The 18,032-nt window shown below is 41.5% G+C and overlaps 1 protein-coding gene across 4 annotated transcripts in view; it reads left to right on the top strand.

Moving 5' to 3' along the window:
- Positions 1–10,269: 10,269 nt before the first annotated feature.
- The window catches only part of SULF1 (sulfatase 1), a 119,763-nt gene continuing 112,000 nt past the window's right edge, over positions 10,270–18,032 (top strand). For 2 of the 4 annotated variants that reach the window (XM_030235402.2, XM_050970758.1), the window contains exons 1-2: positions 10,270–10,617; positions 11,870–11,962. The gene's annotated coding sequence lies outside the window, so the exon portion shown is untranslated. The remainder of the gene's footprint in view (positions 10,618–11,869; positions 11,963–18,032) is intronic. The other 2 variants (XM_018910954.3, XM_018910950.3) reach the window with 1 other exon arrangement.

The following is an 18,032-nucleotide window of genomic DNA, read 5'->3' on the forward strand; positions in this document are numbered from 1 at the left end:
TAACAGTTGAATGGAAAAAAATTTGCAGGAAACTATGCTGTCCCAGTAAAAATGACCAATTTTTATTTTAATAAGTAATTCACCACAAATTGAGAGGTTTAAAAAAGGCCTGATGATATGCCAATGATTACTGTCACTCAGTGATAAAATACTTCTCTTGTTTTTCCTAAGAAAGATCACAAGAGAGCAGATCAGATCTCTAGCTCAAAATTGCTTCTAAACTAGGCAGTGAATTCCACTCCACCACTTTCACTTGGGGGGATTTCACATCAGCACAAGACAGGCAGGGATAGAGATCTGCAATTAGTCGTTTGTTGGCATATCTTTATTTATTAGTTCTGTGACACAGTTATTGATCAGCCATCACATTGCTACTTATAATTCAGGCACTGCTGTCTTAAAACTTAGCTGTGGATTGGTTTGTGTGAAAGGAATTTTTGTAGAAGGGTAAGCATGATTTATTTCAGTGAAATGATCTGTCTGCTTGGTCCCACTGCAGGGAAAGGCTGTAAAAGCACAGAGCTTAGTCAGGCTGTCAGCTGCTTCTGGAAAAACTACAGGTTAAAAGCCTTTTTCTTTTGCTCAGGGACTCTCAACTAATAGGAAAAGTCTTAAATGTAATAAAACATGGTGAGTATATGTACATGCATATATTTACATACATATAAAATATAGTACCTTTTTCTTGTGAGTAAGTTCAGGTAGACCATTTTACCACCTATGAAGCAAAGTCATGAAAGCACACAGTGGGTGTAAACAGGTTTAAAAACCATTACAAGTGGGTATAAAAACCTCTGTATTAATTTATCTGGAAAATACCATCTTGGCCTTCTTGAGAACCGAAGAAGATGTCTTCAAAAGGGCACCCTTTGGCTGAATACACCTCCAGCAAAACCAAGGTTATTTAAAGAGTTCCTGTGTCAGGCTACCTTCCTGACAAGAAAGGTCAGGCTTCTCGTGTCTCCAACAAGCATGGCAGAGACTCTAATCTCAGTCTATCATTATGAGGAAATCAAACTCAATGCCACAGAAACTTTTTTATTGTTGATGAGGCTGGTTTAAATAGCATCAGGGCTAAAACCTAAAAATAATGCCTGTTATCTGAAGATTGCCTCTCGAAATAATTCAGCATCTGAGGAACAAGTCTCATACCCCATAGTAGGACAACTGCACATTAGTAGAACACTTTCTGTCCCTAGTGCCATCCCAGAGGAGGTGGCCATTGTAAAGTTTCTCCAGTTTGACTCATCTTCAGTTTGTGTGAGTTTTAAAATTTGATTTTAAGATCAACTTAAGTCCATTTAAGATGAGATTGTCTCTGAAGGAAGATGAATCTTATTTTTTCTCTCCCTTGGCTCTGTGCCCTTTCTTGTGTCAGCACTATAATTTTCATAGCTTTGTGGTCTGATTAAACCTGAGTAAAATTTAGCCACTCAAAAAACCACCAAAGTGGTCTGCCATTGTTTACACAAAGGAGCCAGCAAGAACAAGAACTGTGTGAGCAGAGCTAGGGAAAAGAATGGATTGCTCCTGCCAGAGATTTTTGCTGGATGAACCTGTCCTTGGAAGCTGCATCACCTGCTCCTAGCCACCTCTGAGGAGACAATTGTTGGACTGTACATCAAAAAACAGCCCTTAACTACACTTCTTTTGCAAATTCTGATTTTTCAGTGACTCCCTGATAGCATCCAGTTTGAAGAAAATGTTAGGAAGGCCTTGGATTTATTAAAGTGCAGATTAAAAACAAGTTTCGAAACTAGTTGCAAAATGGCATTTCTGTCCTGTTTTTAGAACTATGTGTACAGCCTTGGGAAGAGAATGAGCCAACTATAAAAAATATTCTGAATCCCTTAGGACAGTGCAGAAGAAAGAACAGCTCTGCCTTTTACATCAATGTAACCAACCAGGTTCTGCCTTCCTACTCATCGATACCAAAACGAAGTGGAAAAATATTTATCCCTCCCTTCAACCGAATATGGAATTCAAATAAAAACAGAGTAAACCAGCCAGGCAAATAGTACAACTTCCTGCTCCAGTCCCTCTAAAATTCAGTTTTACTGACATAAGCTTGGAAAAGATTCAGTGCCCTAAATTACCACTGAGAGTAAATAATAGTTACATTTGCCGTGACAGGAGATTTTGGGTCAGTGTCAGCCTAAGGACAGCAGATGAGCCTATCTGTTGGGAGTTTTCCTTTGCTGCTGTAGAAGGTTTTGCATGGACAGGGAGGGACAAGGAGGCCTGAAGGGGTACTCAGGCCCATGGTGGCATCAGAAGCAGAAAGTGCTTTTCCAGCCAGAATTCTGTTCTGTCTCTTTCAGTCCTGACCCTTTCCTCTCCCCTGTGTCCCTTGCCCTTTAGTGCTCACAGTCTGGGAAGTGCCATGGGACTGTCTAAGGAGAGAGAGGGAATGTGGCTGCTGTGCCAAAGGGCAGTGGAGGAGAGTGGTGGGTACTGAGGGAGAAAAGGGAGGATAGAAATTCATGAGGATGAAGAACAAGATCCTCCTGTTGAAGGCACAGTTGAAGAGAACGTACAGAGAGGAATGGATCAGCAAAAGGATCAGGAATCTGTCTTCGGAGCCACAGCCTTGCAGAAGTGCCACATCCAGCAGGCTCTGCAGCCCAATGTTAGGTTTTTCTTTTTTTAATTCTTACTTTCCTGAAAACCTCCTTGAGGTGGATCAAGGATGGATGTTCCCCTAGGACCTTTTCCTAGCCCCTCCAAAACTTTACTCTTTCTTTGAAGACCTTTCAACTCCCTGCCAATCAGCTTGAATGTCTTCAGCCTCTTTTGCTTTCTGAAATTTGACTAATATCTTCTTGTTCTACAAAGTACCATGCCTTTTTCCTTCCTTTCTCCCCAAATCCTTCTGCCACTGCTACAATACTAAATTTTGCCTGTCCTTTGGAGACCACAATTGCAACTAGTCAATACAGTTGAACAATCTGCTGTACCTGGGGACCCTTAGATGGTATCACTCACTCTGTCAAACTAGTTCTGCCTGGAAAGAAATGAGAACTCTCTTTCCATTAGCTCTGAACACCCTCAGCAACAGCAATACAGGACCTACACTGGGATTTTTATGCATCTTGAATGATTGTTCTGACCTGCAAAATAATCATAATGTCTTCCAGCAAATCACCACCCCTCATTAACTCTTCTCTCTTGACCTTTCTCAATATTACATTTCAGTTTTCACTCCGTCCTCACTTTTTCAGTTTTCTCTACAATTAATTTCTTTTTTTTGTTTGTTTGTTTTTTGTTTTTTGTTTGGGTTTTTTTTTTTTACTGACAGAGGATGTGAGGCATAGATGTTTTCAGGAGGTGAATTAGAGGTTTTGGCAGTAGAATGAGGAACTTACAGGATTTGGCACCTACAAAAACAATGGCAAGTGGCTTGGGTTAGTGGGATAGGTATGGCAACATTCCTTCCTTTTTCCTTCTTTTTCCCTTTTTTTATTTTTAGAATAGCTACATTTGAATTGTTCTCTAAATGTCATGTTTCTAAATATACTGGATTATTATGGTTTAATTTTGCTTTCAATATATGATATCCCTAATTTAGATCCAGTAACAAGAATTTAGATATAGAATTATATACACATGAAAATATATATATATTTTACATCCATAATATTTAATTCCACTAATCTACATTACCTATACATGTCTACACATATTTTTTAAGGATGGGTATTGGCATTTAAGTCATTTCCATGGGCAGGAGTGGGTAATAGTTATACCCAACACAATGCTAAGAATACTTTTGCTGGAACCAAGATCAAGTTTTCTCCATGCAGTGAATACTGCTTTGTCATTCTTTTGGTGACACAAAACTCCATTATGACTTTAGTTTTTCTTACCTTAGGTATTACGACTATGTCATGATTTATGATCAGGAGGGCCTTGAATGAGTCTGCCAGCTGTTATGGCTGCATTGCCTTACCTGTTTATTTGTATGTCCTTACATGAGATGCCAATTTCTTTGAGGTTAATTGTCTTAGCAGGTGTAACTGTAAAGTTAATTATATGTGAGGCAAGGTAAGCATATTGGCCTCTTTCTCAGTGAGAACAGAAGTGAGACTGAAAGGTCCCTGCTACTATACAAAAATTTCTGCCCTCAGAGGTATAGCTGTTCCTGCAATGTGTCTGCTCCTTCTGCTCCCAAATATTCTCATCGTTGTGCCTGAGATGAGATCACAAAAGGGTTAAATGAAATGTTTTCCTAAATTGTTATGGGATTTGCTGATACTTTGTTATTACAAAAATAAAAGGGCTACAGGGGCTGCTGCTTCCTTGACTCTCTAGGAAAAAAATGAATCTGTATGTTAAACTGTGTGTATTCCCACGCTCTGTCCAGAACAACATCATGAACATAGCTGGTTTTTTTAGGCAAGTGGTACCTTGATTATGTGCAATATTAGAAGTCTGCTCAAAGGGGAAGGAGTAATATTAAACCTTCATAATTAAACTTTTTCTGATTTTGGTGAGTTTAACATGGAGTCATCAAAATGCTTCATTCTTTGTTACTGCAATTTTTTCAGGCTGAAAGTTTTGAGTAGGAGCAAAGATAACAATTATGTAAGAGGGAGGGACTTAAAGATGACCGCTGCTCATCACTTTACTAATATTTAATGTTAAAAGCTATGAGACATTCTGGCTTCTAAATTTTTGGCATTTTTTCAATTTTTGTTTAGTATTGGATGGTTTACCTCAAACTTTTTTAAGTAATGAAATTGAACTCCGTCCAAAAATGTGAAGTCAGCACAAGTTCTGAGAGCATGTTGCTCTCTGAGTTCTCACACTTTTAAAGCCTTATAGACTCCATATATACTCTCTCCTTGGTGTGCTCCCTACTGCTGAGAATGGGATCACCTACCTTGTGCAGACTGGTTAAATCTGCTGATTTTCCTGCCTATATTTGCCCCTATTTTCCAGCTGTCTGGTGTGTTGAGCTCTTCCCAGAGGCAGTGATCACTTGTTTACTGTGCTGGAGTTGAAACTCGTGGCCAGCTGGCAGCTGAGAAGGGAAGAACCACAGCTTCTTGGTGCATTAAATCGTCATATTAGGCTCTAGCTTGGAAAAACTTTTGCTGGCTTTGTTTTCTTTTTCCCTAACAATGACATGACAGATATACTGGGTTTCCATTTGTTGGGTTTTTTTTTGGTCTTCTTTATTTAATTCTGGGATACTAAAAAAACCCCAAAAATTAGCTATGAAAATCTAATCAGCTCTTCTGCTAGGGTAAGACATGTGCCTTTTAATTGCAGTGACCTTGTTTGGAATTACTATGCAACCACTAATGAGGGAGTTACCTTAGAAGAAATGGTAACCAAAAAGAATCAGTGTTTTGAGAGTGGGTGTAAGTGAAGAAACACAAATTTGAGACTGACAACTATTTCAACTGTTAATCTCCTTCTGGAGGCAAGTGATAGTGATGACAACAATCTGACAAATTGTAAAGCTCTGTGATGAATTGAGTCAATTATGATCTTTTGTCTGTCTCACCTGCACTCTATCCTCTGTTCTGGTTACCCCTCAGGGGAACTGTTTTTAGTATTGCAGTCCTAAGACAGATTGTAGCTGGGTATAACTTCCATACCATCTGATTCCATTGCAGGGAAGATGGAGCAGGGCAGAAGAGCTTCCTTAAAAAATGGAAGTCTATATCCTTCCATCCCACAAGAGCTATGCACAGGCAGGTAATCCTGATTCTGGAACTGTGCCCTTAATGCATTTCTAAAGCAGTCCTTTTGTAGCTAGCACATGTATGGTTTCCTACTAAGAGAGAACCTGTATAGGACTATGCACGTTTCCCCAGAAAATATGGAAATTGTTCTGGGATACAGAATTCTGTTTTTTCATGTGTTCTGTATGTGACTCACCAAATTTCTCAATATTTTTTGTACATTAACCCTACTATGTTTTTTACACAGAATAATCTTTTTTGGAATATTTTGTTCGGGTGAATGGGTTTGATCAGGGGCAGTGAGAAGAAAGCTAACCAGCGGGTATATGGTTGCATGCCCTAAAAGTTATTTATTTCTTCTTCCTCTGGCCAGGTTTTTGATCTTTAGCTATGCCACTCAAATGTCTCCAAGTCTGGCAGATGAGTTCTGAGAGCCCACTGAAGCAATTCAGGCAACTGTAGTGAAGGGGTGGCTGACTCCTGAGTCTTGCACTGTGCTGGGCTTTCAGCACAGAGGAAACACTTCTAAAAGTCCATGTCTTTCTGAAATTTAGGTAACTCCAGGTTAAGAAAGAGTTGAGCAGACTTTTGCACAGAATATAGTTTGGGATTTAGCTCACAATTTCTACACGAGCCTATGTCTGACTTTGGAATGCCCACATATGGAGAAAAAGAAAATGAAATGCTGGCTTCACCAGCAGCTGCTGTATACTCAATACTTTTGATCAGACCTTTTTTACTAAGGCTCCTGAACATGGATTTATGAGCCAACCTCTAAAAATCTTGGCCGAAGTTCTTAAAAGGAATTAATCTCTCTTATACTACCCACCATGAGGCCCCAAAACTGCCAAATTCTATAAGAAAGAAAGAGCAGCTGTGCCACACTAGTCATGGGTATGCTAGGCTTGGCACCCTCAAGCAGTGGAAAATAGTGAATGTTTGGGGTAAAGTGTAAGAATAGGACAAGCACAGAATATTTGTCCAGGATCCACTCCAGGTGATTCAGGGATTCCCTGTACCAGAAGCTATACATTTGTATTTAATTGCTGTGATTATTTTTTTTTTTCCATGAACTTTTCCAAACACTTGAATACGTGTCATTTTTATCCCCACTGCATCCTGCAGCAAGTAGCTCCAAGGTTTCACTGTGCTCCTCATGAAGAAACACATCTTCCTGTGCTTCTTGGAACCTGCTATTTGCTGGAATCTTTAGAAAGAAACATTGGTTTTTAATTATTTGTCTTTTCTTTGCAATTCAGGATCCCAAGGCTTTTTTATTATATGTCATTTTTGACAAGATATCATTGAAACTCAACAGAAGCATGAGCATGCTATTCAGGCATGAGCATGCATTTCAAGCTAGAATTTAACAGTAAACTTGTCTGTAGATTTATAGTATGTTCTAGAACCTCTTCTGTTCCTATATAAACTCTTCAAACATAATTGAATCCAGGGTAGACATAAAATTATTCAAGGAAGCAAAAAGTCATCTTCCCTTCATATTGCCAAAAGAGATAGACTGAGGTTGCTGCAGGAATCATGAAAAATCCCCTTTGATTACTTTTGAGAGCTGAAAATGCCAGAGTTGAGAATTCCATGAGGCTCTTGAGCAGAGGTGCACGTGTGTGATTATGTGCTTATGTTCCACACCAACACACAAAACTGCCAAGGCCATCTGTGCTGGAGGAAAGGTGGTGAGTTAAAGTCTAGGCAACACAGAGTGAACCTCAGTGCCCTGGCTTAAAGATGCTGTTGGCTACCATGGAAACCAATTGGAACTTCTATGTAAGGGACATGTTATCTGTGGGAACAAAACACGAGTGACTATTTCTCAATATCACAATTACCTACAATTAATCTTGCATATTAGGATTGTCTTGAGATATTTGCATAAAGCATCATTCACTTTGCTACAAGTCTTATGTGAGTGGGGGCAGCCTGACCTTAGCAAGAGTTCGAGGGTTTGACAGTCAACTTGAGAACCTGTTTTATGATGCATAATTTTAACAGCATTTTGAGTATGGCTCTTCAGTGCAGCTTTCATTTCAGCCTTTAAACATAAACTCTTTGCAGATGGCAGTGTGCATAGAGGAGAAGTGGTGGAAAAGTCTGTTACGAGCTGTCACAGCAAACTAAATCTGGCTGTAGTCACACAAGTAGCAGTTAAATTATCCTGCAACATCAGCAGTAGCTTTTAAGTGAAAACATGATCATGCGTGATGTTTGAGGGCTAATAGAGACAAAAATTTGTATTTCAAGTCATGGCAGAGTCTATGAAGAGAAATGTGGGGGGGGTGTCTCTGTATACAGAACACTAAATTAGGGGACCTTTTAAACATGTCAGTTTTACAGTATTGTGACTTGACAGGCATCAGCAGAGGCATCCCTGACTTACACAGGCCTAAAAAAACAACAGATCTCGGCCTGTGCATCACACAAATGCTCACTAACTTGCTTATGTATATTTATACTCAGATATAATAAACGACATTGGATAAGCATTTACCACATCACAACATAAAATAATTGTATGCACATAACTGTCGTTCATGTTGGTTAGAGGTTGAACCCTCCTGAATTTGCCTTTCATCTGACTAATATAAACATAGAGCATCTGTGAGGTGAGGTGCATTTTAGAAAGTGAGTCAGGACACATGATGATGCAGCACAATTTGAGGGGTTTTTTGGTATTCCACATCTTTGATCACTATAGATTTTTAATGCAGTTACTGTACAATACTGGTAAGAAGTAGAGCTAAAGATAATGCAAATGAGCTCAATAAAGGTTCTAGGCTTTTTGGGTATGTAAGGATATCAAGCCTGTTTACAGATCACAGTCTGCTAGAATGAAACAAAATCAAACCAAACCCTTGCCCTGAAGATATAATTGGCAACATTAAGAATCTTACAATACCCCAGGGACAGTAGTTGCATCTCTACTTCACCGCATATTATTGTTGAAAATATTATTCAGCTGTTTATTTATCTAGAATTAGCAGATTAGGGAGTAGTGTTTTAGTGGATACCAAACATCTATGATAGCAGTTTCAGAGTAATAGGCTGAAACAGACACTGTATCATCACTTTGGAGAAAAATTTAAGCAAATACAGTTGTGACTACAATTTCTTCTTTTTCCTTTCTTTTCCAGGTCAGCTTTGTTAACAGCTATCTGGGCTCAGACCCCAGCTCTTGAATCTCACATTTTATTAAGTACTCACTTTGCCACTAGTCATTCAGAAACAGCCTTGTGTAAGGTATTAAAGAACGAGTAAGCCAAATCAACATTTCAGACTCTCATATGGCTTTCATATAGCTGGGCAGAGTGTCTTTTCACAATTGCAAACCTTTCTTCAAGTTGGATGTTAACACTTTCAGAGTAACTTTTAATGCCAAAACAGCGTCCTTCCCTTTCAGTTCAAAGAAAACACAACATCTGTCATAATGTGAAATGTAGATTTAATGCAAGTGTCAAGTCAGGCACTTGGTAATGAGGTAAAAACCCTTGAGATTCTAAGTCTCTCTTCCACGCTATCCTATTACAGGGAGGGGAAAGGAAAGAACTGTTTCTTTGGCACTTAGCAGCTTTTCTGTGTCCCTTATCTATTCTTCCCGGACATCTTCTGTAAATTAGTGGATTTTTCCTGGCAGTGACCCTGAGATGGAGGAAGGTGTGATAATGTTTGCTTTGTGGCAGAGGGAAACTGCGGTACAGACTAGCCACAGTCCAGGCTTGCCGCGGCACTGCCCGGAGCCCCCAGCCCCGACTGGGGCGGTGACGGCTCCCCAGGGGAAGGGCAGCGCTCCCCAAACTGCGGCCGCATCCCGCAGGACGCTGCGCGGCGGTGGCGGGAGCGGGTGGGAAGGGGGAAGCAACAGGCTGGTGGCAGCTTCCCGGCCGGGGGGCGGCAGCCGGGGCCGGGGGGCCGAGCGGGGCCGGAGCGGGGCCGGAGCTGTCCCAGCAGCGCCGCGGGCGCGGAGCGGCCGCTGCAGCCGCCGAGGGCGGGCGGGCAGCGAGCGCCGCTGGGCCACCGAGCCGCCCCGGGAGCGGGGGAGGCCAGCCCGCTTCCCGGCAGGCGCGGGCTCCGGGGAAGGACTCGCAGATGTCTCTGAGTGCAGAAGCAGAAATATTTGCTCTTCGGATATCCCCTCTTCTCCCCGCCTCGCCCCCCAGCCCGGTTTTCCTCCAGCCCCTCTCCGCCGCTTTCCCAGGAAGGCTGGAAGCAGCCACAGGGTAACCGCGGCACGGTAAGGAGCTGGGATTTCGGGATGCAGATGTCACATCGCCAGGCAAACGACTCCCGCAGTAGCACTTTATCAGGATTTCAACTGCATCATTTTTCTCTTTTAGAAAAGCATCTCTCGGAGGAGATTGCCCTCAACAGACCCACCACAAAAACATTTTAGAGCTGCTCTTGTGCTTCAGTGCATCGCACTGCGAAGGGGTCCCAGTGGTCCCTTGGGAATACAGGGAGTTGTGAGAAGTTACACAACTGGCCACCAGACTAATCCACTCCCTCTACCTTCCCGCGAGTACCTCCCCCTTCTGCTCCTTTTTTCAATAGCAGCGCTTTCTCAAAATCTCAGGTTACTTTGCTAAAGAGTTCTCAGCCTTATAGTTTCTGCCCTTGTCTCTGCCTCCAGCTCCTTAAGAGCCACCCAACCCCAGCGATTGGATTGGGCAGCCCGTCTTGACACACCACTGTGCTGAGTGCTTGAGGACGTGTTTCAACAGATGGTTGGGGTTAGTGTGTGTCATCACACTCGAGTGGGGATTAGGGGAGAGAGGCAGCCTTGCTGGAGCTGTGTGGTCTTCCCCAAGTGTGAGCTGCAAGCAAAAGAAGAAATACCTAGGTCTGGGGGAGAAACGGGAAGAATCGTTTCCAGCAGCTCAGAGGGAAAAATAAAACCGCACACTTTGTTCAGGTAAAGTAAAAGGCACCTCATGCTTTTCTCTCTCTCTCTCTCACTCTCTCTCTCTCTCTCTCTCTCTCTCCCCCTCTCTTTTTTTTTCCTTCACGGTTTTCAGAGGAATGCTAGCACAGCACACTTGTCAAAGCCAGTTGCTGCTGCCTTATCAATCCTGCTATTGTACGGCTGACAGATAACAGCGAGCACAGCCTGATGCTTGGCTGTCTTCATAGAGCTAACACTCTTAACGCCGCTAAGGTCACGCTTTCGGAGGTGTAGATTGGGAAATCTGCCCTGGCGCGGTGTGTCCCAGCCCTGCGGGAGCCTGCTCTGCTCCCCCCGCAGGCAGCGCTCTCCGCCGGGCGCACACGTGTGTGCCCGGGGCGGTGCGGGGCAGCGGGGCCGGGCACGGTGCGCGCTCTGTCTGCGGGGGCGAACGCCTCCGCGCTCCGCCAGAGCCGTGCGAACGGCGTGCTCGGGCGGGAGAAGGCACCGCGGCGGAGAATTTCCTAGGTTTTGAGCAGGATGCTTCAGCAGCCTGCAGTCTGTCTAGGGCTCAAGCTGGGAGGCAAACCAGAATGTTTTGAAAGTGCGTTGGAGATGTCCGTAAAGTTTGAAGACTCCTTTACAGAGACCTGCCTGGGCTCCTGACAATCGGCATCGAGATGGTTTGGCTTACACATGGGCATAAAGTTAAGAGAAAATCAGGAAAGTAGGGAAAGGCAGGGTACAACGTAATGCTGCTCTTGCAGCTGCAGCAGAGCAGATGGATGTAATTCATTTGCAGATCTGTTTGTGAAAGTTTTACAAGTCATTGAAAACTAAGTAGCATCACTATAATGGATCATTAAAGACTTGCTATATTTATAGATTCTAAACTAGCAATCTGAAGTGTTAATTAGACGTAGGCAAAAATTTATGTTTAGGAAGGAAGGGGGGGCAGAAATATAATTAGAAATTAGTTATGGAAGTACTCTGCTATCATTTTCATTTAATTCCGCTATTAAGTTCATTGATGTCTGGAGCGTGGGAAGCCCAGCAAATTAACTAAATCAGAAATGTTATCACTAATTACAGTATGTTAGCTTATCAGAAAAGATGTTTTCATTGTTTTATTCTTAATTATCTAGATGAAGAAATTAGAGGATGGATTATTTTTCCTTTTATCTGGTTTGCAGTTGTTTAGTTTAAAATTTGCTAAATTTATATATATGCTGCTTTCCTGTGCAGAGTAACAATATTATTTGCTTCTTTTGCACCTTAACAGTTCTTCACAGTAACTGTCACATACCTCTGGTGCTTATGAATTATTGGCCTCCTACTTGTGAAAGAAATCTAACACTATCCTCACCACTTACAGGTGAGATATTCTATATATAATACTGTATCTAATGTGTTCTGAAATAAGATCTGTTTTGTAGGCTGAGCAAGAGGATTTATAGCTGGTGCTTTGTGATTTTGGTATTCAACAGTGTAATGATGCCCATAAACCCATGTTTCATGTTGCACATATATTTTTGCCTCAAACCAACTATTTTGTTAACTTTTTTTCCTTGAACAGACTATTTGGCCTCTTTACAGGTTGTTCTCAGCTTGTATTTTCAAACACACTCTTTAGTATGAATGTGTCCTCAGAAGTCATCCACAGCAATTTGAACCAGAGAATTAGCTAAATCCCAAAAATCACTGCGCAACCAGACCAAGATTACATGAATAAATTTGACCATTTTGGTTTTTTCTCTCAGTATACACTTTCTCATTGTAAAAAGTGATGGAAACTTTTACAAGCTTAAAATGAAAAACAAAACCAAAGGAAAACCTCATTATAGCTCCACGTACAAGTCTTGTATATTGGATTTCTCTCTTTCTCCCAGTGTGTCCTGTGAGAAGCTCAGTATGCCAGCTTCAGCACACAGAGGTTCAGACTTCAGCAAAGCTGAGGTGCAGCACTGTGAGCTGCAGAGCCTGATGCTGGCACTGCCTAGCTGAAACCTATCCCTCTTTGTGGGTATCACAGATCAGATGATCTACAAGAAACCATATTTTTAAAGAAAGTGCGTAGCTAATTACACATGCCCAACTTGTTATTGTTTTACTAGGAGGAAAAAAAACAAACTAGTTTCTCTAGCACTGCCAGAAAATCTTGCTGAGAAACTAGGAACAGCAAATCATGTTTTTCCTTCCTTCATAATGATGGGGCTGTTTAAAAGACAATGCCCACGGGGCAGTCCAGCTTCTTGTCAAAACGTAATCTACTGTTCCAGATGGTAAACATTCAAAGACATATTTATGGTGACTTCTACATACCTTCCTTTGACATTGGCTTTTTTTTTCCTGAGAGCACTTGTGCTGGGTACACACATGAAGTTCCCATTAGCATCCTAGCAGCTGTAAAAGTGTTCAGAGCTCACAAAGATGTTCCTCACAGTGAGATAAAAATAATCTTAGGAAAAGATCTGAGACAGTACAAGTTCCATGATACGCTCAAGGTAAAAAATTCCAGAGGTACAAAAAAAATCCATAAACTCCTGCATGAAAGCTGTAACACATTTTTGTTGCGGCTAATTCATCTTTGCTTGATATGGAATGCTGAACATACCAGGCATGTCTGTACTATCAACTCTGTTTGTGATGTGAGGCAACCTGCACTGCACAAAAGCTGGTGTGTTTCTTTTTCCCCCAGCTAGTGAAAATTAGGTGGGATACTTATTGTCTTCATTGAGTTTTCAAAGTGTCACCCTGTTGTTTTTTTTCTCTCACTGCTCTGAGCAGTTAGACAGAGCACAAGAAAATGTTTTCCAGCCAGAATGTGTTCTGTCCTGAATTGTCTTAATTATGTGTCAGTTTATTGCTTGTCAGGGGCTTCCTCTTCTTAGCACTTTATAATTGAGGTGGGTGAGCTCATTACGTCACAATATGCAACTTCAGTTTCTGCTTCTTGGCATGTCTCCTTGGCCTTTCATTGATTTTTGTCTCTGTTTCAGAGAAAAAAAATAATTATGATTGGTGTAATTTGCATTGAAAAAAAACCCTTGGTGAATTTCCAAATGGCATGTAAATGCACCTTCAAAAAGTAGGCTAAATTAGATGTTGTTAGGAAAAAAATTGCATGTAGAAATCCAGAAGTATCCTAAAGATTGCAAGCAACAGTGTGAAAATTATTGTAACTGCTCTTATTCCAGTCAGGAACTGATAAAAACAGTTTATATAAAATGTTGTGATGCTGGGGACAGCGCTCCTAAATGTGCAAGCCATTATAAAAGCCACACTCAGTGGACATTAGACAGCTAAGGAAAAAAATCTTTTAAAACATTTGCAAATTCTGTTCTGGCTAGAAACAGTTTATTGCAGACAATATTGACAGTTTGCAGGTTTTTTATCTTGCTTTGTTTAACTTATATCCTACACTTGATAATACATACATTTATACATACATACATACATACATACATACATACATACATACATATATATATATATATATATATATATATATATATATATATATATATATATATATATATATATGCGTATGACCGAATGTTCATGCAGAATCAGGAGTTTGAGCCCAGTGTAATGTCAGGGCCCATTCTCACACTGATGAGGCAGGACACTTGTTGCAGATGTCATGGGAGTCATGGGTTCCATGATTTCCGTAGCTTTAGAAAGAGCTTTGGGGGATTTGTGTTTGAGTGGGAAGGCAGACTGATGTGATAACAATTGAGAAAGCTCCTTTCTGAGCCCCTTGAGAGCTGCAGTGTTCAACAGAGAACGAGGGTCCCGTGACAACTCTGCGGTGACATAGAAAGAATCCAATTAGTGGCCACTCCTGCTGTTGATACTAGATCTCTCCTAAAACATTTCCACCATTACCACCCCCATTGTAATCCCATCCACGACACTGATAATGGGATCAAGAGTGTCTTTTCAAAATGCCTGTTTAAATTTTAACTGCCATCCCTGGAGATTTTGAGCATATTAAATCAGAGGGCACGGAATGACACAGCTCTCAAGAGAGCTTTGTGACACCCATAAGACACAGTTGTCTTCCTCACATTACAATTTCCTAATGCCTCCATCACAGATAGAGCTGCATTAAGTGGGCTGCAGGTGAAGTGGGGGGCTGTATGTACATAGTGAATGCACATTGAGGTGTGGCTGTCCCTGCACTGCAGTTACCTGTAGACCTTGTCCCTGAGCAGTCACATGTGCAGAAAGCAGCAGTCGAAGGCAATGGGAGGGGGTACAGTCCCCTGTGCTGTGCCCTAGTAGTGGCAGCAAGTCACCCTGCTTCTCCCTTTAACAAGTCATCACTCTGCCTTCCCAGCTGGATCAGCAGTGTAACATTCTCTCCTGCCCCCCTCAGATTTTTTTTCTCATTCACTTTCCTTGCTCCAGTGTTAATTCATCATTTCCATATGATCAGAGTGCAGTAAATCCATTGTTATTCTTACCAAGAGGGGCAAGTTCAATGCTGTCATGTGCTTGGAGAGGACGCTGTAAAGTGGAAAAGCTCAAGGTTCTAAGCAATGTCACCTCAGAATGCAGCACAGTAATTATTAAATTAATGGCCAAACCAGACTCTTTTTAGGTGAATTATTTTGGCACATTTCAGTTATGTCAGTTGACTGCTTTTGAAGGCCCCTGCAAAATATTTGTTTAGAGTTGCTTGTTCATAATCAAAAGCTGTTAACTGGTGAGAGTAATTCCATTTTAATTTCATGTGTCTTAAGAATTTTATTTTCTGAGGAAACTAATGCTTGTATCATCTTATGGTTTATGCACACATCAGATTTAGTGTCAAGTGATTTTCCCAGAACTTTAGTTCCCACTTTCAGAATCTGCTGAAAATGTTGGTAAGGCTTTGTTACTCTGTGTGCTCTATTAATCCTGGAGCTCTGAACCTTCCCAGTCATAACCACCACTGGTGGTTTGGTTACACTGAAACATTTTTTTGTAATAGTTGACCTTTACACTCAAAATTTTATCATGATTTCCCTTTTTTAATAATTATTTCTTTGGTAGCAAAAATTAATTTACACTTAAATATAAACTTGCATAATAGTATTTATATCTGCAAATTTGGGAGTATTGCTGGAATATATACTGCAAGATTTCTAGATGTGATACTGTGCTGTAGAATTCCAGGCTGTAGATCAGTGCTAGATTATCTATAGAATACTTCATGGACTTTCTATATAGAAGCAAAAGAATAGAAAGTCAGTGATTGTATTCAAAAAACAAAAATCCTATCCTGGTTTGAATGTAATTGTGGCACTGCATGCTGCCATTTCTCTATGATGTGACTCTAACCCATCCTAGCAAGGAGAGGAGCTGCTTGACAGCAGCTGTATTTTTGTGGTGCTTCACAGGAGGTGAACTCTGTTTGGAAAGCCCACAGAGAAGATGGGGAAGCTTTTGGCAATAGGGTTCTGGAGAATAAATGTAACAGGGAGCTGAACACAGGGGATTGCTTTTCTCAAAAGCATCTATTAAAACTGAATAGTGGTCTGTTCCAGTATTGTAATTGCAATGTGCCAAGATGTTCATTATTCTACCATGTGCACTGGTTTGTCTGTTTTCTCTTAAAAACAGAAAAATGTGTTGCCAAGCCTGTAAATGTCTGCAAAACTGCCAAGTCTCCTGACTTTTATCAGTAGTCTGAAGATATTTAGCTTTCTTTGTAAAGCTTCAAGTGTAAGAGTCAAGATAAAACGTGAGAAGGTCAGATCTCTGCTTTCTGGTTTTTTAAGCCTAATCCTCCTGGTTGCTGAGACAGCTGACTTGCATGCAGCTCCAGAAACATGAAGGAAACAAATCTGCCTATGTAAATGCATGCAGGCTGTGTGAACAAGGTGGGTTTGTGCATGTCATGCCTGGCAATTAAAACAACCCAACTTTTTTTCCTGAGGTTTACTGTAATCAGCTCCCCCTGAAATTTCTGATCAGTCGTCTGATAACTCCCATTTTGTTAAAGAGGTTTTATTGCAAGAGAGGGTGAGGTTTCTTGTCTCCTCTCAGACAGCAGAATAGCTTGCTGCCCTGGAGAAACCCATCCTTGATCTTCCCATCCTCTCCCTGCAGCAGTGTGTTCCCATCTCCTTCCTTGTGCCAGGTTTGGCTCTTGGCTCATCTCCTGGAGTGCTGAATGAACTCATCAGGGCAGTGAGAAGCTCTGTTGGCTGCCTGCCTACTGAGTTGGTTCATCTCAGCAAGTGGACAGAGGGTCCACATGGAACCATGAAAGTGTTGGAGCTGCTGGCTTGGGGTGAGGAGGGGAAACATGGCCAACCATTTAGGGGGCTGTGAGCTGTAAGGCACTCAACTACCTGGTAACACCTTCTCAACCCACACATTGGGGCACTGCATGTCTTCACAGTAGAAGTGTGATAACAGATGTGTGTGACTGTGCCACTGTCACCACAAGCATGAGGCCAAATGTGCACTTTTAATGAAAGCCTAACCCTTTTTATTTAGATAATAGCTGCAGTATCACTCAGAATATAGAAAGTTCTCCCTTACCACTTCTGACTCTCTAACCCAGCTAGGACTTGGAGAGAAGCAAATAAGTGGTGTGGAGAGAAAAGAGGAAAGAAACAGAAGTGCTTGCTCAGCTGCTGCTTTAAAAAGGTGAATGAGATTCTGAGGGTGGGATCCAGGCTGTGTGGCCAAGGTGCCCCTTGGGTCTTAAATACTTACACAGCAGCTACCTAAAGGCATGTTCTCTCTCTGATCAATGAAGAGAGTCCCCCTGAAGACCCCCAGGCACTGCAGTTAGGAAAGCAGGATTTCCTTCTGTAAATCTTCAAAGGCACCTGCCTCTTTCCATATGTAGGGATGTAGCTCACTTGCTTTGCAAACATTGCTAAGGAGCTTAACCTGGAAGAACTTGATATCATCTTGAGTTTCTTGATCAGCCCAGAGATGAGCAATGGATAAACACTGTATTTGAACAGCTGTGGTGTAATTCCTACACAGCTCTTTAAGGTGTCTCCTATACTTTCCACAGAAGAATACATGAAGCAGGTCTTTCATTTGAACCCTGCAGGTATGATTCACTGGAAGGGATGAGGATACTTGGATTAAATTTAGTTTTGGTACTGGCTGTAGAAATGGAACACTGTACTCCTCCAAAGTGTCACCTGTTTTATTGCTGGGTTAGGCTGACAAAAAAATGTGAATGTAAATAGGTTACAGAAAAATGTTTTAAAAATCACTCAGTGTTGTTACTTAAAGAATGTTTCAAAGGCCTGTGGGGTAGATAAAGCTTAGGGCAATCAGAGATGGTGGTAGTGCTCACAAGCAATAAAATCACAATGAGGAATAATGGATGACCTTAGAGGAATATGTTGGAATATCTGTTGGACAAAGAATGGAAGAAAGAGAGAAAAGTAAAAGATTCAGGACCCATGTTTCTGGATCTACCTCTG

This window comes from Serinus canaria, chromosome 2, assembly GCF_022539315.1.
Source record: "Serinus canaria isolate serCan28SL12 chromosome 2, serCan2020, whole genome shotgun sequence".
NCBI lineage: Eukaryota > Metazoa > Chordata > Aves > Passeriformes > Fringillidae > Serinus > Serinus canaria.